The following is a 22,692-nucleotide window of genomic DNA, read 5'->3' on the forward strand; positions in this document are numbered from 1 at the left end:
GCACGCCGCCGAAGCGAATTCATAGCACCCGTCGTTCGAAAACCCCAAACGCTCGCAAGTCTTCCTCGAGCAGTGTCCACATCTTGTGTCCGTAGAGAACAGCCGGTCTCATAAGCGTTTTTACAGGACTGAGTCTGTTCTACTGCAGATGCTTGTGAAGTAGACACAACTTCCGTAGATAACACGCCTTATGATCTCACGGTGGTGCCGTTGTCCGAAGTTACCTGTAAGCCAAGCTCATCGCCGTCAATCGTCACAGTACTGCCTAAGCTGGCCCTGTCGTGCTCCGTTTCACCTACCAGCTACCAGCAGTACTTCGAATTGAACGTATTTATCTCCTGCTGAACCTTCCCTGCTTTGCGTTTTAGTCTGGTGACTGCTCTGTTACCGCTTCATATATTCTGCCGACAATACGTCATCCGCAAAGCAGACGAATTGGCTGGATCGGGTGAAAATTGTACCCCGCATGTCGAACGCCACTCGTCGCGTAACATGTAACATGTGTCTGTACTCACGGCACTTTTGAAGAACCTACCGAAAAGTGATGATTTGGTCCGTCGTTGACCGGCCTTATCACGAAGCTAGCTTGGTAATTCCCACGAATCCGTTTACTAGTGGCGACAGACGTTGGAAGATGACTTCGGAAACAATTTGTAAGCGGCATTCAGAAAGGTGATCGCACGATAGTTCTCACAGTCCAGTTTATCGCCCTTTTTTGTAGATAGGGAATCCAACCCCATTATTCCACTCCTCTGACAGTTGTTCGGTATCCCTAATCTCAACAATCAGTCGATACAGGCACTCGGCCATCTCATCTAGGCTCATAATGGTATGCTCCGTTCCGACACCATCTTTACAGGCCAATTTGTTGTTCTTCGATCGCTTGGTGGCATCCTTAACTTCACCTATCGTAGGGAGTGGCACGTCTCCCTCCTCTGCTACCTCGACGATGTTATTTTCACCGCCTTCTTGGTCCTCTTGCTGTGCGTCATTCAAGTGTTCATCGAAACGCTGTTGAAACCTTCCAGTATCCTCAGGATTGTTTACAAGAATACTGCCTTCTTTATCTCGGCACAATGCAACTCTAGTCACAAAGCCTGTGCCTGTGTTGAGTTTGAGTCAGTTGTTCTAGTACCTTGAACTCTTCTTCCTGGCGACGCAATAGTTGGTTTTGATGTCTTTTCTTCTGTCTATATCGCTCTATGTTCTGACGGGTAGCTTGACGCAACATTAGTACCCGCGCAGCATTCTACTCGTCCAACACCTTCCGACCCTCATCGTTTCTCATCCCACAGGATGTTCTCCACTACGCTGTTAATGGCTGATTTAACGGTGCTCCAACAGTCGATTCTGTCGTATTTGGTCACCGTATTTGGTCGTCGTATTTGGTTTACCGATCTGGCAGGTTGTGCTGGAAGCAGGTACTGCGTACGGCCATATTCTTAGAGGCGGCGAAGTCAATGAGCCGTTTTCGTTGGTCAGCTGGTGCACGCTGAACTTTCCAATTACCGGTTCAAACTTCTTCTCCTGGACGACATGAGCGTTGTAATCCCCGATGATGATCTTGGTATCATGTGTTGGGCAGTGGTCGTATTCGCGCTCCAGCTGCGCATAGAATTTATCTTTATGATCATCGGTGCTTCTGAGGTGAGGAATTCGCACATTGATGATGCTGACATTGATCAACAGGCCTTTGATCAGCCACCACCCAATTACCCGCTCATGTGTATTCGCGACTACGAAGCTCAAAAAGGCTTTAAAAGCTGCTCACACTCACCTAAACTCTCGTATAGATTGTCAGAGTATGCGTGTTGACATAAGCAAAAATATTTCTTTTCTACTCTCTTATGCGAAAAACCAAACAAATATCAGCAGCTTCGTAGTCCCGAATTGTCGCAGTTCTGGTAGATGGTATGGCCATCCGGGAGCGTGCGTACCATAGAATCTTTCCAACACAGCAGCGCTACGATATCGAACTTGCGGCTCTTCAATTCATCGGCAAGTACTCGAGTGCTAGGAGATCGGCTGTTACAAGCTCCGAGTTTCCAATCGTTAGCCCATTTCCGTCGCCTGATATGCTGATTATTCCGGTTCGAATAATTTTGTTTATCGTCCGGCACTAAGGGGTAAAATAATCAAGTTCTCCCATTTGCCCCGTCTCCCCCTTGTTACTATAGAAAAACTAATGTTTTCAGAAGTTACCTGATGTGAAAATCTTGTGCTACAAACAAAATTCGAAAAACTCTAGTAATGTTGTATGTTTTGAAGACAAAACGGTTCATGTACCACTTGATAATAAAACGGAATTCTATGATGGGTTTTGCAAAAGTTCTGTTGCGGAAACAATAATGTGCGTACTTTTGCCCCTTACTATTCTACTGCTGTTTCACTCTCTACAACTTTGCTAAAATTGGGAAGAAAAAAAAACTTTGCTAAAACATCATTTCAATCATGTTTAATTTATTGTTGTTCTTTTTGAACTATTAGCAGGAAATGACATTTTTATTAAAACCAAAGAAATATGCAAAACTATATTATAATTGAAAAACAAAGATTTTCGATATCACATTAATATTTCGTATACGTTGAGGGATAATGCGCTAAAATGCAGATTTTGCAAGGAATTTCTCTTAGTTCCATCAGTTTGAAGTGTGCCGCTTGATCCCTTGATCGATCGCAGCTAGCTCTGTTCGATCAAACTCGGCATTAATAGCACATTTCATGTATACATGCTGCCATCATTTCGGCAACCGCTAAGCGACTAAGTTGAAGCGGACCTTTGAGCTGGAAAGCTCCTCATTCGAATTGAAAAGGTGTCGCCGAAGGCTATAATCAATAAAAGAAGCATTTTATTTTACTATAGGTATCGCAATCCATTCAATCAAAACCACGGAAGGTCGTAAATTGGTAGATTAGGCGTGTAAAAATCCAATGCCCATTTTTGACACTTTTCGGTCGCGATTGGCGGCTGCACTGCTAATCGTTCGAAACACTTCGATAGGATGCGAACGGTGATTTTGGCTCCGTTTCCCCATCCACTTCGGCTCCAAATGGATGCTGAAATTTCTCATTATTGATGGTGTTTTTCGCTATTCATTAATGTGGTCGTTGAAGTAACGTGAAATATGGTGTGATTTCTTTCGTCGTGGCTTATTGACCATCGCGAAAGTGAAGAGCGGTTGTAGCTGCACGGTGAAGAATTAATGAAATCAAAAGCAAGCCAATTAGTTGCAGCCGCAGCGCATCACTCTGGGCTCTGGGGCCGAAAAAATCTAATCAAAACGCATCGATTGAGATGTGGCACAAGAAGGGGTTTGTTACAAGTATAGATTTTGCAGAAATTCGCATGGCACACTTCTATGTTCGATATGTAATTGCGAATCTGTTCATGGCAGTTTCGCCCAAATCATTCAGCAGACATTACAACACGTTTGCGTCTTTTACAGAAGTTTTTTATAAGTAATTATCAATTTATAACTTCACTTATGAAATTGGGAAAAAAAAATCTTGTTAGTAAACTTGCGTTTGCAACCTTTCTCAATGAGATTCGGCTTCATTATTCCAGTGAACATTTCAAACAAAACACTCGTTCGAGGCTTGCGTCGCAAAATTTATAAATTTACGCTTCAGGCCAAATTTGTCTCACGCAGTTGATCAATTTTCCTTCACGGGGAGTCTAACGATACATCCGCACGTTTTTGTGCAAATCCTGCTGAGTATTCAAGTGCAATGAATCCGAAGCATCGAGGTGAAAATAATCGAGTATTTTTTTGCACTCCCACTAACTTCTCTCGGAGTGTACGTGAGTGGAAACAATTAGTCGCAATTAAAGTTCCGTGATTAAGTTATTTTCCTGCCGACTGGACATGCCTACACAGTGGGTTCAGATGTTTAACTGATGATGTTTAACTGATTTGGTCATTTTTAATGCGCTCAAGTTGGGTAAAACTGTTGTCTAAAATAGATCAAAGTGATTATGTTTATACGTTTCCGATAATTTTTATGTAGTGATTGATGCAACTAGCTTCGCTAAAGTTTCCCTCAACGGCTCTGAGAAATAAAAATTCATTCTTGTAACCACTTATCGCGAAGGTACCGTTTCCGAATTCACCCGCGCGACGGAGTGAATCTGCCAGAGTGGTACAAGTACTTGGAATGTAAATTCGTTCAACGGTTTTCGCACGCGAACAACCCGACCGTTCTTTATAGGCCTACACTGGATCTACTTACAAGTGATCGTCTGAACACGAACCAGTGCTTTGTTTTTTTCCCTGACCGATCACTGCTGCTAAGTGGAAAACGGATTAACCTGTAAGTGGCTCGCCGGCGCGATACCTTGTTCTTGTATCAGTTTTAATTGTGGTGGGAGAAAATAAACAGCTCACTCTATTATGATGTATGATGGTTCCGTAATAAGAATGTTAATAAAAAACTTTACAACATACTTAACATATCTGTAACTTGTCTAGACTCTAGATATAAGTTCCTTGTTTGATAGTTTTCAAGTCTTTGTAGTGCAAACGGAGCTTTAATTTTTTAATTAGAAGTTAGGTTATAATCTTATGAACTTACATGCATAGCAAATTATATATTTACTCTCTATGTTTTTAATTGTAACAATGTTTGAAGACATGCAAAAAGTTTAACGGCATCAGCTAAATCAGGATATGTTTTCAAGAGTAAAAATGCATCTTCATCAGTTTTATCAGAATCCTCTAACAATTGATTGAAAATTATTTACATGTAGCTTGCTTTCACAAAATGTTTCGAAACAACGGTAAGTCATGATCGCTCTTCGTAAACATTTTTTCAAGTATCTTCGACAGCTTCAGACTATCGAACACGAAATGCGTCGAAAATTTCACCTTTGTACACTTGTTGTGGAACCGTCAAGAGTCGCACGTATGAGCTTAATGTATTGTTGTATGTATGTTCAAGCATAATCTATCACAACTCGTTGCGTTTCACTGAATCGTTCGCCGTCTTGAAGTCTTAAAACAGATGATCAGCTATGAGAGGCGAGCAACTCTTGTCGCTCGTAGTGTTTTCTCTCCATACGTGGCGCGTCGTACAGAGAGAAACGATAGCCACAGGAGAATAATAAATCGGTCGAATATGATGCTGACTGAGCAGCAGCAGTGATGTGGTTAGACGAAACGTTGCGGTGAAACGTTAGAAGAAAAAGAAAACGATTATCGCAGTGTGTAATTGTTTTACCGTTACCATTTACAAGCCTGGACGTAAGCTTTGTGACCCATACCATGCCATATAGTCTTTTCGTTCAACTCAATTTATAGCTAGGATTTTTTTTTTCATAGGTACGACGCAGTGATACGTAGTTTTTCATAAATTTCTAATGGTTCTCTTGAGCGCGTCTAAAATACTATACTTTAACATAATGTAGTGCATTAATAAAGTAATACTGAGCTCTCTGAAAAGGGAAATGCAAAAAGGGGGTCAAAAAATCATAACTTTTTCCTGATTCCCCCATCGGACTGGTTGCATTGTATAGGTAATTTTTCATAATTTTTATGAAAAGAAATAGATATTTTAAAAATAAGCTTTTTTAGATAATTATTTTCTATTTTTCTTTACTCTTTTTTTTCAAAAATTAAGTTAGTTATTTTTCAGAGTGTACATTTTTGTCAGAAAGATAAAATTATTATCTACAGCTTCGCCGAAACCGTCACACCGATCAAACTATTTTGCCCCTAAAAATATTTGTAAACATCAATACCTTCCCAAAATAGCGTTTTTCAATAGCTTCTCAAAAATGAGTCGTTGTCCAAAAAAATCAACCAATGACACAAAATGGCATCTTTTGCATATAGAAACGTCCATGCAAAGTTTAAGCCAAATCAAAAATGACAATTTAAAAAAAATATTAAAAATGTGGCATTTTTGTGGACCTGCTCACCTACAAACAGTGTGCAACGCAGTCCGTCCCATTTTTCGAATTCATTTATTTTATCACCTGCGCCGCGCCGCTTTGGCATTTGCGTTAGTCCTCTTCGTAGGTACTTAACACCATCCTATGGGTTTTTCATCATCATATCGCTATTTCGTTTGTTCATGGTATCATCGCTGTTCCAGCTTTGTAAAAACTAAAACCAAACAAGCAATTAAAACAGTAAAAGGAGTTTTTACCTTTAATTAAATTTGAAACTTTACATAAATTTTTCATCGAGTGTGGTTCAGTTGTTTTTTTGATGATAAAGTGGGTACTCTACCTACTTCTGTGTTCCAGCAACCTTCAACATTATTTTTGAATGACATAAAGTCAATCCAATAACGTCTCTCTTCAAGGTCACCAAACATTCAATAAAAAAGAGTGTTTAATTAGAATTATTACAAAAACTTACCACTACACACAAACTGTTTGAACACAATCGAGTTCATTCTGAAACATATTGCTCAAATTTTCGCCCAGTCGCACAGCAGCAATATGCAACACGCAACAGTTACACTCTTGATATGGGCTTCCATCCACCACAAGAGCAATTTGATTGTTTTTCTTTAAAGCAGAACACGACACGATACGTGTTTTTTTGTTGTGTTTGTGAGAACTCCATCGATCTGGTTCGCTGGTAACCAGCATAAATGAGATTTTTTTTCGTACATTCGTATTACGAAACTAACACAAACTGTTAGAACTTGAAATGAAGCCAGAGTTAGTTAGAAGATAGCTCTGAAGTAAATATCAAGAACAGAACGAAAAGAGGTTTATTTCTCGTATATTAGTATTTCTACATATGAAATAAAAACTTTGCGCAGGTAAGGAAATGAGAGAATAACACAGGCGAAGTCCATTTTATAATGACAGTATCGTACGAGATCTGACCATGACACATTTTTGCGATAGCTGAATGAATTTACAATTGCAATAATCGGCGTTTTTCAAGGCTATTATTAAATTATTATTAAATTGCAAGTGTGATTTGAAGCCATTTAAAATGCGCAGCAGTGTGATGTTCACCACAATACGATGATATTGTGCATAACTAGCAAGGCTGATACAAATCATTTCTACTACTAGGATTCTGTGAAAATTGCAGCCAATCTTGTTCAATTTTCACTTTCAATCAACGCAGCGACCTTTCAAACACACTAGAATTTCATTCTTGAGACGAGTTGTCATACTTCGATGAAATAATTCACGCACATCGTTCACGATCACGAAATAAAAGAGCCTCTGAAAATCCAACCAAATGATACTCACCGTTCCTTTGGTAAATCGAAAATTTCGTTATCAACGTGACGCTAGCTGTCGTTTATCATCAGACTTCCTGTGCACGTACTTTTTTCTCAAGCGACGAGAGAAATCTTTCTCTCGCTCGTAGAATTTCCATGTACGTGCGACGAGACGAGACAACGTCACATGCGATTTGCAGGTTGCTCTTTCGCTTCTCTTTCGGTTCGGATTGCGATGCGCAAGCGATGTTTCGTCGCACTACGAATTGAGCGAGACGCCTGTACTGTACATACATGATACAGCTCGTGCGACAGAGCTCGTGAGACTTTCTCGTGTACCAGGCTCAAAATAATACTTATTTTGTGCGGTTCTGTTAGGGAAAGTCAATTTTATTCGATTTAAATGGAACTTTGCACTCGTGTTTGACTTGGCAAACTATGTATTTTTTTAAACTTTTTGGGCCAGAGTGAATTGTTAATGAAAACTTGATCTTGGTTAGCAAAAAATAAAGTAAAATAGTAATTTTTTTTCAAAGCAACCCACAGTGGTCTAAACACGAAAAACCGTGATCGTTTTAGATTCGACTGTGAAATATTGATTGTATGTACCCAGTGTCTTCAGCAAGTTTATTCCATATAACAAGGCCTTTCTTTTTGCATTTTCGGTTTTTTTATCAATCCTCCTAGTAGTTAGATATAAAAACTTTTTTTTCTAATTTTCAAAATACCAGATTGCTTTCTTCAGCAAAGTTGTAGGAAAATATATAAGAAAAAGAATTGCTGAACACTGTAATCTTCTAACTGTACGTCTGATATGACGAAGCAGAGTTTTACGAGGAACACTCCTCAAATTTAATTTTTCGGCCATAACTTTTTCTGTAATCGTCGAAACAATTCAAAATGTTCTAAGATTTTGTTCATTCTGCTAAACCTTGCATTTTTGTAGAATATATTGGTTTGCTATTTTTATTTGTTGTAAAGATATTTCTAGTTTTTTTGCTGAAAATAACCATATTCTGAGTCCATATTTCTGCGAAGGTTGCAGATAGTAGCAAACCAGACTGTATGCATTTGAAAGTTTGTCAAAAGAAATGTATTACTCATAAGAGTTCAACTGTTTCTAGTTGTATCCAACCGAGTACTGAATGAAAGGAAAACACCCCTCAAAAGTAGTTTTTTGTCCATAACTTTTTCTGTAATGTTTCGACGATTCTTAGATGTTCTAAGATTTTGTTCATTCTTCTAAACTGCCCATAAATGCATAACAGTCCCATGTGAGTTTTCATCACTTTTGAGATAAACCTTAGAAACTTCTTTACATTACGTGTGCTCTCGAAAATTTACAACAAAAGTTAGGTTTGTTGCTAAAATAATGAAAAAAATATTGATTCTGGTCAGGCCCACGTTACGAATAAACGCATAACCGGCTCAGAGCTAAAACCAGTAAGCAGAAAATCATGGTAACTTTCATTAAAAGACTAAATAAAGTGTACTGATCGGAACAATAATGACCTAATTGCATATAAAAATATTCTGCACAATTATATTTACCTCGGATGAATGCTTATTTTAAATTTTTGTTTCTTTGATTGAATCCATAGAAAGGAAAAAATGCTATGGTTTACCTGCGTCTACTGCGTTTTACTCAGTTGTACGTTTTTGGCTGTGTGACTCTTATGCGTTTATGGGCAGTAAACCTTCTAAACAAATACTTTGACAACAAAAGCTAGTCGAACTTTTTGATTGAAAATGTTTACTAAAACCTCTTAAAATCATAAACTTTATTTTTTTCTTGGAAAATTACATCTGGTTTTCTTCCGCTTTTAAATCATTTTTAATAAATACTTCAAATAGTTAAATATTAGGGGTAATATTTTGAGTCATGAATAAAAAAGTCCCTGCTGTGCTTAAAGATGCTCTGAAGCACCATTTCAAATTTAACTTTTTTCTTCAAAATGCAATATTTTACACTCATTTAATTGGTCTACAAAGTATTTTGCTTAAATTGACCCGAAAGTATTTTTAAATCATGTGAACGGGAAAGGGTTACAAAGTCGGATTTCTCAGTTCTTTTTTTCTCAAAATAAGTTATTTAGATAGACATTTTAGTCCAAAAAGTGCGATGCCCGCCCCCACCCAAAATCATGAGAGCATGAATGTTTTGCAAAATTACCTTCAATAAAAATATTTACATTTCATTCCACCATCCTGAAATTTAAACCAGAAATTTTGTTATAACTTCGGATTTCTTCGAAAAGAAAATGAGAAAAAAAATAACTCTTAATTTTTGTTTGTCAATTAAGATAAGGTGTTTGTTTATAATTTATTTTGACCAAAAAAGGTTTTATTGGGGTGTATTTTTTTAAAAGCATTATTAGGTACCTGCAATTCATTCTCAGACAGTTTATTTTGTACAACTGAAGGATTCTGAGCTACAATGCTTTGAATCAAACATATACCAAAATACTTATGTTCTTTTAAAAAAATTCTCGTGAGTCTGAAAAAATTGCCCGCCCTCGAAAAATATTCAGTTTGTTAAGTCAGGTACGTGTGCTGAGATTCAGCCAAATCAAAAATGGTAGATATTCGATGATGATAGGACATTTGACATGATAACACTCAGGACTCAAATTGACGCAGACTATCTTTCTAGGATTAACACTCCGCATTTGACGAGTCGAACCATGAAATGGTTGAAATTCATTCACAAATTCCATGTTGCACATTATAAAACATATATTTACTAGATAATATAACACCGTAGCATTGAATTGCATTTTTGTCTCCGGTATCGAAAGCATCATGTATCAGCGACATGATTCGAGCAACGCGTCTCCCAGAGTTACTCAAAGATTTGTGTCTTCGATACAGTATGAGCCCTCAGACCCTTCTGGAGGTGCATTAGTTGGAAAATTTCATAAAACAATATTACTAAGATTATTACAAAAGTTCACATCGTTGCACAAGGTAATATTCCCCTAACAGCAAAAGAAGATCAGATTACTATAAATACGAGTATATATAGTCGCACTAGAGTTAATGTGGCTCTAGAGTCATATATCTGATTTGCAATATCTATACCTTATTTGAAAATTCTCTCCAACACCTTTACCCCCAACATGTATTGAAGAATATAAAATTGATTATATTGGTTTAGTGGTTCTGTTATTTTTAACTCCCGAAAGGCTTGTATTCGAATTAAAAATCACATCTAATCTTATAAGTACAAAACTGAATATGATTTTCTGTGGAATGGTTTCTATTATATAATAGTCAATGACATCTTAAACGACGACAGAAACTGACAGCATCTCCACGTTAACCAACATAACACTCTGCATCTAATATATTTGTTTCAGTTAAAAATATCATGCATTTTTATACCGTTCGCAAAGAAAATAATAATATATATATATGGTAACAAAACGTTCTTCATTATTGTTAACAAAAGTCGGTTTAATCAACATATGATTTGATAAACAAATGAATTAGTTTACACACCATTCATTATTCAAACAGTGCTCTGACGCAAGCTCCTATAACACCGTAAATAATAAATCACATAAAATCTCCTGTCTTCATCCCTCTGGGCAAAATCAATTTCTTCCTTGCGCCATCAGCTCAAAGCAATATGTGAAACTAGCTCGCGAGACGAGCTCACGAGAATTTGCGCGCAAGCTGTCTCGTGTGCGCAACGCCCATGCACCGCGCTCGTTACGTTGAGAGACGAGATATCTTCGTGTACGTCGCAAAAGAAATTCCATGCGACGAGACATGGCTCGTACGTATTGCAAGTTCTCTCGCTCGCATGTGGCGCACAGCACAAAACGACTGAATGAGAAACGAGACTTGTAGCTCAAAGCGCATTGTCTCTTTTTTGTACGAGCGAGATTTCAGGAAGTCTGTTTATCATAATGAAACGGTGAAATTTCTTTCGAGACAGTACTATCTTTATCCATCACTATTCGCGTAATGCTAAAAAACTCAGCATTAATGCTTACAACGAAACACAATGACACTCAGAGAAATAATTTTTCAGAAAATTTGAAACAGTGAATACACAGTGCAACAATTTTTTTTGCCTTGGCTTCTATGTATAATTTTTTGATGAAGTTTGATGTGAAAATAAATTCCCCCGAGTTTGAACATATTTCAACTTAAGGGGCAACAATGGCGCCATTTTGAATTTTTGACAAACTGGAAATTTTTGATGTTTGATGACGCCATTTTATCCAAAATAAGATATAATTTGTCTACCACTTCAAGATATTAGCGAATTACCATTAATGCTCAAAAATAATCGATATTATTTTGCTCTGTGAAATATACTAAAACTATGCCAAAACCGGTTTCGTAGAATCACCGTTTTGAGCTCATTTTTGTCCGATTTAAGATCTTTTTTTTTTCAAAAGATGGGTAAAACGATGCTAATATGTGGACAAACTCTATAAAATTTTGATATTTGGTCTTAAAACAGACGTTAAACTTGCAGTCGTGTCAAATTCAATTACCACGGAGACATGACAATACAAACCTTCATTCCTACCGCAGTCGTAAAGACTTAGCAAATAAACTCGGTCACGGTCTGACCGGCTAAACGGTCTAAACTGAGACTCCCAATAGTTTTATACAAGCATGTCGCAAATCGAAGTAGGTTTCGTTTGATCGAAAAATATCGTGATTACGGAGAGTAAACCTTTCAAAGAACCACGTCTGCCGAAGTGCGTTTGCTGTCTCAACGGTTCTCGGAATTGGTAATTTATATGCATCTAAAAACCTGGATGATTTACGCGCGCCACACCTATTGATTCGCAGTTTTTGAAAAAAAAAAACAGAGGATAGTAATGAGTCAATGTCGTGCGCAACATCGTTAGATTCAGTCACTTACCACGGTGGCTCAACCCTTCTTTCCCGTCGCAGTCGTGGAGATGCAGAGGTGAACTCGGTCTCCAACAACAACAACTGTGACACCTTTTTCTTACATTCTCCTTCTTTACCCTAACTATCGCAAGGACATGGCCGACACCGTTATGGATTTATACAAAGCGGAAGCTACTGAATTGTTGTACATTTGAGATGGTAAACTAATCCCAACTTGCCGCATACAGGTCGGACTCGATTATCCGGAATTCGATTATCCAGTGTTTAAGACTCAATTATTCTGAATTTTGCTCTTTTGTGGTCGTTTTCAATTTTTATTCCGAAATTTTACCTTTACCATCCCTTCTGGCATATTTGGTACCATTTATGTCACTTCCGGCATGTTTGGGAAATGTTCGAATTTAGTGAAAATAATCAATGTCCAATTCATTTTTTTTGTTCCTCAAAATTAAACCCCTTTTCGCTTCAGAAATAATTTCTGGTTACGCCACTGCATCATACAAGTAAAATAAAAAAAAGGAAACATGTATTTTATATTCCGTGCCCCAGTGCTGAGTCGAGAAAATTTCCAGCCCGAAAAGATCCTCGACCTGATCGGGAATCGAACCCGACATCACAACCATGTGTGGGAGAGCTAGCCGACCGACATCTCTAACCACAGATCCACGGGGACCACACAGGTAACCCTCCAATTGTCAGCTATTGGACTGTTGTTTCTGCTCTTTATTCCTCCGTCTTCGAGAAACGGTTTTTAATATGGCTAAATGTATCCTGGCCTAACAATGTTCGAGAATTCATGTGCCCACTCTTCACTCATGTGCCACACCCCAGACTCTAAATGATGTCGAAAGCTAGGATCACAACGACAGCATTACGATCCCGTACACCTGTGTACTTTGTTGCGTAGATCTTAGCAGTAGGTTTTATTGTGCTATAAGAGCAGTTTCGCAGTACGAATAGAAGTAAGAGTTGTAATTTTCAATTCAATGTTTTTCATTCGTCGTAGGGAACAATCGCCATTCAACGCCAAGTCTACATTTGTGCAGTTAGGCACAGACTTTTCCATTTTGTTTTGTTTTCAGAACTAAAATCGCTTGTTTTGATACGTATTTTCTGAATAATTTCCAGATTTCTAATTCTGGTAGATTGCCCTTCATCGAAGGTAGTCAGATGCTATCGTACGCCGCTGCTTATAACTATTAGCGTTCACTTTACAATTCGTTCGGTCAAGTTTTGGTATTATCACGTTAAATTTTTTTAAAACTCTGATTCTCAGTTTTAACTAACTACAATGTTTAAGCGAGACGATTTCTCACCTTTTTATTTTCACAGTAATACGAATAATGCCTAGTTTCTTGTTTCGCTATGCCATTTCAGGTTATAAAAAATAGTACGATGATTTATTTCATTTTTAATCCTGGAATCCTGGAAATCCAAAATTCAAAGATATTAACGCATGAAACCTTTAAATGTCCCATTGACATTTGAACTTGCTATTTTCTTCAGAGTGTCCAAAGCGGAATCAACTTCATCTTTTCGCAAAGAAGCGAAAGAGAAAGTTTCGTCAAAAAATAATACGAAGCCGCCACTTGACTTGTTGATGCCAAATGACAATAAAGAGTTATAGGCGGCGCTTAATGGCGCAAGAGTACATTCACGGGTTTTATTTGCCCAACTGATGAGTTTTTAATTGAAAATTAAAAAAAAACCTGCCACCGGTCGGGTAGCTCTAATTAGATAAAATCAACAATCATCGGTTTCCATCTTGCCACTGTTGGATTATTGGATAACTTTTATAGACAAAAAAATAGTAACAACTGCGCGACTACATATAGGCACTACGAGAAGTTACCTTCCCTGACACAGAAAAAGTGGCAAAAAATGCTTGTCGTTCTCTTTGAACTTGATTGCCGTCAGTATCATTCAAACCTGATTGGAAAGCGAGAATTCACTCATCCGCCTTCACTGACACTACCTATATCTGACCGAGCAGTCAATTATGGCTGAGTTACGATCCCGAAGTCCGCAAATTAGCTGAACGGCAGTGATCGCTTCAAAAGAACGCTAGGTCAAGTACCGGGGCTGTGGAGAGCACCGCTTGTGTCTGTGTGGAACTAGGGAGTTGTCCAGACCGAGACCAGACATTGGTGGATCTCCAAGAAACGGAAGATAGAGCAAAATGAGTCACATCCCATTCATCCAGCTAGTAATAACCAGTGTTAGGGTGACCCTCTCATTCTAGTTTTACCGAATGATGAAAGCATAGCAAACCGGTGTAAGTCACCCTAATCGGAAGAAAAAGTTGACGTCGATGGGCGAGTGGTGATGGTCATGATCATGTGACGTGTATCGGGCGGGACCGGGAGATAAAATAGCGCGGAATCGGCTAAAGGAAAAAGTCAATCAACTCTTCTTGGCTAGTCATCATTCCAATCGATGCTGTCAATAGGTCAGTAGGTTTGCGCGGATATAACTCCCGTCGCCGTCGTCAAACCGCCAACTCATGCTGGATATGTCGAGTTAGTAACGGTTGTAGTGGTTGTACGGTTAAAGGTAGAGGTGAAATAGAAAAAAAATAATAATAATACATTATTGGCAAATTTTGTTGAAAAACTGAATTGAAATATTTTCTTTGTTCTAATAGTTTTCATTTAAACCAGCTAACTTTCTACGCTCAAGCAATATAGATATTTATTTTGTTTAAACAGTACGATAAGTAAATTGGTCAAAGGGAACGCAATTTGTTTAGAATATTTGAAAAGATGTTGGGCATATGATACAAGATTTCCAAACGAAAATTCGCCTTCGTTTGATTGATGAAAAACGATTTTATGATGATGATGATTTCGTTTTAATGTTGAAAAATCATGAAAACGTGCATTTTATAATCCGAGTGCCTGCTGTGTGGCGCACTTCTATGATTAGCAATTTCACTGTTGAGAGCAAGTGGTAATATCTTTCTGTTACGCTGATTGCTCTATTATACTTTGTTTCAATTTTGTTTCCTTCTTACAAGTTTAATTACAAGAGGAACTATTTTTGTCAAGAGGTAGTAATAGCTGGCCAAAACTAGGATTCCTTAACTGTTTTTCTTCAAAAATCACCTATCACTTTATTTTCGGACATCTTACTTCTACAAATTTGGACCCGACAATTCACTCAAAATCCGCACACAGCACTGCGTCTCATCCACTGTAACCTTTATCAGTCAATTACCCCCCCGGAAATGCGTTTTCGTCCATGACCTTCCATAGTTTTTTTTGATTGATATTGTCATACGCGGCTTTGAAGTCGATGAATAGGTGGTGCGTGTGGATACTGTATTCACATCTGGAGGATCTGCCGTATTGTAAAGATTTGCTCCGTCGTTGACCGTCCTTCGACAAAACCGATCACAAATCTGTTGGCCAGCGTTGGAAGTCGGCAGAAAATGATTTGGGAAAGCACTTTGTAGGCGGCATTCAGGACGGTGATCGCACGATATGTCCCACAGTCCAACTTGTGTCCTTTCTAATAGGTAGGGCAGACAACCCATTCCTTCTATTCCTCCGGTAGCTATTCATCCCAAATTCTTGCAATCAGCCGGTGCAAACAGGTGACCAGCATTTCCGGGGCCATCTTTATGAGCTCCGTTTCGAAGCCATCCTCCCCAGCCGACTTATAGTTTTCCAGCTGCTTGATGGCATCCTTAACTTCGCTTATCGTTGGGGCTGGCACGTCTTCTACGTTTGTCGCAACGACGGGATCGCTATCTCCGCCGCCATGGTCCTCTGCTTGGGTGCCATTGAGGTGTTTGTCGAAGTGCTGCCTCCACCTTTCGGTCACCTCAGAATACTACCAGAATACTACCATCTTTATCCTGGCACATTTCGGCTCGCGGCACAAAGCCTCTGCTGGATGCGTTGAGTTTCAAGATTCAGATCCTGTCCCAGATCTGCATACTCCTCCTCCTCCAGGCGGTGCTTTTTCTCCCGAATGATTTGGGTTCGCTGCACTTTCTTCTCTCTCTGTCTTTTTACATTCTGACGAGTGGCACTGCGCATCTCAGCCGCCCCCGCGGCGTTCTCCTCATCCGTGACCCTCCTATATTTGTCGTTGAACAACTCGTTTTCTTGGGTTCGTCCCACATGGCCGATGACGTTATCCATTACGGTGTTGATGGCTGTTTTGAGGGTGTTTCAACAGTCCTCGAGAGGAGCTTCCTCCAGCTGGTCCAGCGGCCATGTTTTGGAGGTTGCGGAGTCGATAAGTCTTGGGCCCATTTCGTTAGTCAGCTGGTGTGCACTAAACCTTCGAACCACCGGTTTGTATTCCTACCCATGGCCGACCTGAGCATTGAAATCCCCGCTGACAATCTGGACATCAAGTTTTGGGAAGTGGTCGTATTTACGCTTCAACTGCGCGTAGAATTCATGTTTATCATCATGAGTACTTCCGAGATGAGGGCTGTGCACGTTTATAATGCTAACGTTGAAGAACTAACCCTTGATTCTCAACCTGCACGTTTGATTGACCTCTGGTAGATGGCATGAACATCACGGAACGTACATAAGTAATAAAAGTTTGCTTTTATAACTACCATGGCAACCAAATTTCCCAAAGGAAAATCATGCGCAATACCGAAAGGTTTCCACAATTTATAGCAACGGAATGTCGGCATTCATTGGGAACAAGTTTGTAATCAATACGCTGCTGGAGGTGATGTTTGTTTTTATTTAGTCTCGAGTGAAGAAAACCCGTAGAAGGTCGACCCTCCAAGGGCTTTCGCGACTCAAGTTAAAGTTCACAGTCAAACCCACCATGATCGCTGGATGGATTAGAAAGTATCATCTGCTGGTAAGTAGGTAAAACCGGTAGCCAATTGGTTCGTGGTTCGCCTAATGACCTTTTCCGGAGGAGGAAGTTGCTTATCGCTTTCTGCCACGACTAAGGGCAATGATGGGTCTATCATGGGCAGGTCAATCGGCGATAGAGAGAGATTCCCTGTCGCAACAAAGTAATCGTGCATCTATCAATTCCCTGCTGGAAGATAATCAGTATCATCGGCTGTCATGATGGCTCCATTGGACCGTGTTGTAGCGGAAAATCCGACGTTCTGTGCGCATCCTGCTAACAGGCGCCTTGTTGTTGCTGTTGTTGTTATTGTTGTGAATGGAGGTCGCATCAGCTAATGGCTGTGCAGTGCATCGAGACCCGACAGGGCGGCACTGCAAAACAGACGAAAGTTTGTCGGCCGATCGAACAGACTGAGAATCTATTTTTATTAATAACTATCCATCATTTATGCGGTGGGGGCGTCTGCAATTGGCGGTGATTGATAGATTCGTGCAGTTTTCTTTGATGAAAAGTATCTTTACGAGCAGTGCATTGACGGCCGGCCAGGCGATGGCTGATGGGAAGCTCGTTTGAAGTCATTCCAACTTTAATACTGTATAATTTGTGTACGGTGCTTGTACACAATGTAGACAGCGAATTTCGTTCATGGTTTTCGGATTTCAATTTATTAATCCAGTGGGAGATATTCGGGAAAGTGTATCTTTGATTAGAAAGTGAACTGTTTGAGCAACATTTCTTTATTCACTTTGTAAAAGTTTTGTTACAACAATATTAATATTTTGTTTTGTATTTTCTCTTCCAGGTAAATCGAGAAACAATAAATAAAGCTGATCAAACGGCCGTAAGTAAAAACAACAAAATTATCTGTTGTAATATTTTTAGATCATATTTTTCCCGAATTGCTGACAATACTTAACGCAAGCTTATTTACTTACTTCGATTCAATCGATGTACGGCTTAAAGGTTAAGCGTTTTTGAAGAGAAAATTGAATAAATCAATTGATTAATTTCCGGGAAAAAATTGCGAAATCCTAAGGCCGTTCGTGGAACTTTTTACCTGAGCTTTTCAATCTGGGTAGCTGCGTGAATTTGACCAAAAAATACTTTGTCCTTATATCATGTATCATATCTCGTTTTTCGACATTTTCTAACACTTTACACATTTAAGGCTTTGCCTTTGTTCGTTCGCCAAAATAGCGCTTTCTAATCATGTGTCACATGCGGACCGGATGTAGAACGGAGTCAGCATCGTAATTGTCATCTCGGACTGGACCGAAAACCGGACGTAACTTTTCGTACCGATGTCGATCGCTAGTTTGGATGATGAATTATTTCAGCAAACCATCAAAAACCAAGCAAGAAAGGTAAAGAAGACCACAAAAGCATTTCGAAGCTTTTTTCGATGATTTGATTGTGTATAGTATTAATTTGGGTACCATGATTAACACCTCTGGAGAAAAAAAAAAACATCAAGTTTGGGCGGTTTTGTCTGACCGGTTATGCATGAGGATACGGGATGAAAACAACCAAGCCCAAATAATTAATTATTCAAACATGAACTGGAATACATTAAAAGCCTGCGAACCAGTTTCCGTGTTTCATAATACTTTTCGAACCAGATATCAACTGTCCGTTACTTGTCAGGATTAAACCTAAATTTGCGCTTCATCCCCTGAAACTAGGCTCCCGTTAAAATCTTTCCGAACGTTATAGTTTTGCATTTGTTATTACACATGCCAGTCAACTAGCCAATCACGCCCATGCCCGGTTGTCTCTCGGCAATCTCGTGGAGCACCGAACTAAAACTTGTCCACACTTACTTTCATAATAATTCACCGCCTGACCGTCCACCCGTGTCACGATTATGACCCACCGCAGCGCACTTCGCCTGTCAGCCAATTTCTTTTGAAGGGCAGGTTTTCAGTTTACTACCTTATGTCACCCGTTCAACGCAAAAAAAAAGAAAACAATCTTCTGCTGGGTGAAATTCGATATTCTCGCGGAGAGTAGGACTTTCATTTTTAATTTTTTCACTTTCCGCGTACCTATCCTGTGGGCCACTAACTGATCTTACGGTTATGCAAAACTCGCAATCAAACCAGCAGCGGTGGCGGCAATCGACGCTTGATCATGTGACGGTAAGGACTGCCACGATGAGCGAATATTATCAGCCGATTAGATCGTCATTTGACACATTCAACTCGTTGGTTACCCGTGAAAGGTAAGAAACGAGCAGCGTAGCTTACCGGTTGATTATTTTGTGATGTGTGTGCCTGGCGTACCTATTTACTCAATTGGAGAGAGAGAGATTACAAATTCGCGAATTGCCCCAGGGCTTGCAATCTGCAGGCCACGCTAGGTTGTGTAAGCAATAAACATAACCAATAATCGGTGCTGTTGGTGTGTGGTTTATGGGATTCGCGATGACACGATAAGATGCGGTGGTTGACTGATCGTTTGACACGATTCGATACTGTGTCGTAACGAGCGTCGTGTATAGAGTGGAGGATCGCACCACGCAGAATTGTGGAATATATTAGTATTTTGTTGAATGTTGAACGAAATTCGATTTTGTTAAACTATGCATTCACAGATTTATGTGAAAACTAGATAACTTTATTTGCCGTCGCCATGTTAGTATGCAAGGTTACTAGTTTGGCTAACACTGCGTACTATTCCTAAGAGAAAACACAACGAAAATAATTTGCACAGCCTTGAACAACGCCAAAAAATTTATCGTGTGTCATCTGAAATTGCAATAGCGATCAGTCGTGTGAACTTTTTTCTAGCTGTACTAAGTGATGCTAATTAAACTTGTCTTGAGCCGTTATGTGAAATTTAGTCCCTAGATAAGTAATGTCGCTAGTGTGCCCATTGTATTCGAGGCAAATCATGTTGCACAAAAGATCCCAAGCACTAGAGTCGATTTGTCGCGATTCGACTTGAGAACTGCTTTGAGATTCATGATCCAGTAGACCTACCTCTATTTTGAGCCTTGTTATGGGCAAAAACTGCCAAAGAAAAGCAGACTACACTGAACCAAATTGCTCGCACATAAATGTGTTTTCATTGCTTGACTTTAGCTGTTAACGATTGTATATCATTTTAGAACTGATTATAACCCTTTGCTTGCGCAGTTCAAACAAAAAAGGGCAACACTAAAAAGTTAAAATGACTGTTATTAACTATGGGAAAGATTATGGATGAGCACATCAAAAGTGAAACGGTGTGAAACTAAATCGTAAAACAGTTCATGTTTGTATATGATTTCCTCAACCCATTCCCGGCGGAGAGTAATCAGATTTTACCTCCAAAAATGACCTTTAAACTCTTATTACTCAGCAACTACGCGTACAATTAACACAAACTGGGTGTCGTATAGTAGATTGATCTGTTCTCAAACCATTTTCAATACTTTAATCGTTCAAAATATCAAGTTTATTTGGTAAGTTGTAATCCAAGTTCAGATGTCAGGTGATGCCATACGGCATCACCCGCCAGGAATGAGTTAATGGGGCTGACATGGATGATTTTCTTTCACATATGTGCTTGAATTTATACTGTAAATTATCGACAACTATCACTGAAAATATAAATGCAAAATTTTTCATTGATGATATTTTTTTACAAATGTGCATAGCGAATCATATCATTTAACGTGAATTATTAGTGCATCGAGTATTTCATATGACTTTTTTAATTTAACCCGTCTGATACTTCTGAATAATAAATTCTCTAATGAAGACTCGGCGATTCCGTTCAGTGTAACGACGTTTGACGTTACGTTCCCAAGCAGATCAACTTTCTACATAGCCTGTAAAAATCCAGCGACGCTAGCGCCATTACTTACCTAGGGACTAAATAATCTTATTATGTGATCAATGACATATTTGATTTGCCGGGAATGAGTTCAAACAATAGAAGGGGAACTGCTCCATTATTCATCTCATTAAGCCGATATTCACGAAGAATGCACGAATTAAACAACAAATTTTCATGAAATCATTGAACAAATAAACAAAATACGCTTACGTGCTCTTATAGAACCGTTCAGTATTGTATATTTAGTAAACTTAGCTAGATTTATCCTGAATTTTGTGAAACAAACCATTTTGCACAACGCTCCCATATCCATCTCAAAACTTAAATCTCTGCTCAATTATTCATCTCACGAAGCCCCCATATTCATCACACTGTAGTGCACTGTTAATCATGAATGAATCACATTATCATGAATGAACGTAGCCGCAGCCCGTCGTAGTAGGTTACCTAGATATCCGCTTTAGTTGTTTACGTGCAAATATGGTAACCTAGGTAACCACAGCAGTGTTGTCCAATTATATCAATTATGTCGGAATAATTCAACATTTTCAGTATGATTTGTTCGTATTAACAGAAACCGATTTGGCAACTTTTGATTTTCTTCAAGGCAGTGAAAACAGATGAAAATACATACAGTTGAAATTTATGTATTTCTGCTAATTTAAGCTGTTTTTTGGAAATTTGAGGTGAACATTTAAAAGGTTAAAGTATTCTTAGTGTAGTGAGTGATTTTGTTGAGCGATTAAAATAAAAAATTGTCCGCTAGTGATAAGAAAAACTTTGGTTGGCTGCTGAACGAGTCCCTTTGTAGTCGTACCGAACAATGGGCGGATTTTGTTTTCTGAGGTAGGTGATTGAAATAAATGAGTTTTCGAGTGCAGATACCTGATTATTATATCAAATTTAGAGCTTTTAAGTGAGTTTTTGAGGATTCTACTCTACGAGAAATCTAAAGTGAACTAAGAAGAATCCATTTCATGGATTAGCAGATCGATTTAGTTGGAAAATATGCGTTTTTTCTGTTTTCAATTGTGTTTTCATGTTGTATGAGATGAATATATGGGCTGAGATGAATAATGGAGCAGTTCCCCTAGACAAAAGATGCGTAAAAGTTATTGAGATTATAAGAAAGGGTTTTATACTACATATATTAGGGTACTAATGGAATGAAAGGGAAAATTTAATCTCCGATTTTGGAGATAAAGATCAAAGTTTCATCAGGGGAATTATTTTGTTGATTTTTATTGATTTTTCTCGAGAGAGTGTTCATTGAAAACGAGTGCTTGGATTTGGTTAAAAAAAACTCTATCGCTATGAGTGAAATTTCTATCGTTTACTCAATGATATAAATCTAAGAATTCATTTGAATCCTATGTAATAAATGTAGTTACAGAAAGTTGATTTTTATTTTTTTGAGATGGCAGAACATATTGACGTTTCATGCATTGCTTAGGCATTTGGCTTTTATTTTTTTTATTTCAAAAATTTTAGACCTACATGGCCGAACGAATGACAGTTGGCATCTATTCGATGCGTGAGTGTTATCCTACCATTCCTTTTGTATGCGAAAGCCAACGGTCTTTCTACATTTTTCAAGTGAAAGCCTACTTCGAAGCACACTAACGAAGTGAATCAAAGAAAGTGTTGGGCGTTTACAAGCCTGAATACGTGTTTTGTAGTACTATGATGTATTTATGACTCTCCAATCGTCCTGCGCGTGCTTACTCACTCCAGTAACCTATAGACGTGGTGGCTCGTGCCGTATCAAGAATTTTCATCCAATCTCCTTGGTCCTGGGCTACTCGTTGTCAATTTTCTCAGCGTCTCGACAATCACAGATCTGCTTCAACTTGATGAAGCCACCTAACACATTGAGTCCCTCCATTTCTGGTGCCAATGGAGTCCCTCAAACAACAACAATATCGCATGCTAGCCTGGAAGGCTAATAGCGGTCTCGATCAA

General features: G+C 38.9%; 1 protein-coding gene and 1 long non-coding RNA gene across 4 annotated transcripts in view; both read left to right on the forward strand.

Moving 5' to 3' along the window:
* The window catches only part of LOC129726830 (protein lava lamp), a 302,877-nt gene that overhangs the window by 166,065 nt on the left and 114,120 nt on the right, over positions 1-22,692 (forward strand). The gene's annotated exons all lie outside the window — the stretch shown is intronic.
* LOC129726832 (uncharacterized) lies at positions 16,825-18,266 on the forward strand. Its single transcript, XR_008728420.1, has 3 exons — positions 16,825-16,908; positions 17,711-17,749; positions 18,077-18,266. It is a non-coding gene; the product is annotated as an uncharacterized LOC129726832 (long non-coding RNA).

This window comes from Wyeomyia smithii, chromosome 3, assembly GCF_029784165.1.
Source record: "Wyeomyia smithii strain HCP4-BCI-WySm-NY-G18 chromosome 3, ASM2978416v1, whole genome shotgun sequence".
Taxonomy (NCBI): domain Eukaryota; kingdom Metazoa; phylum Arthropoda; class Insecta; order Diptera; family Culicidae; genus Wyeomyia; species Wyeomyia smithii.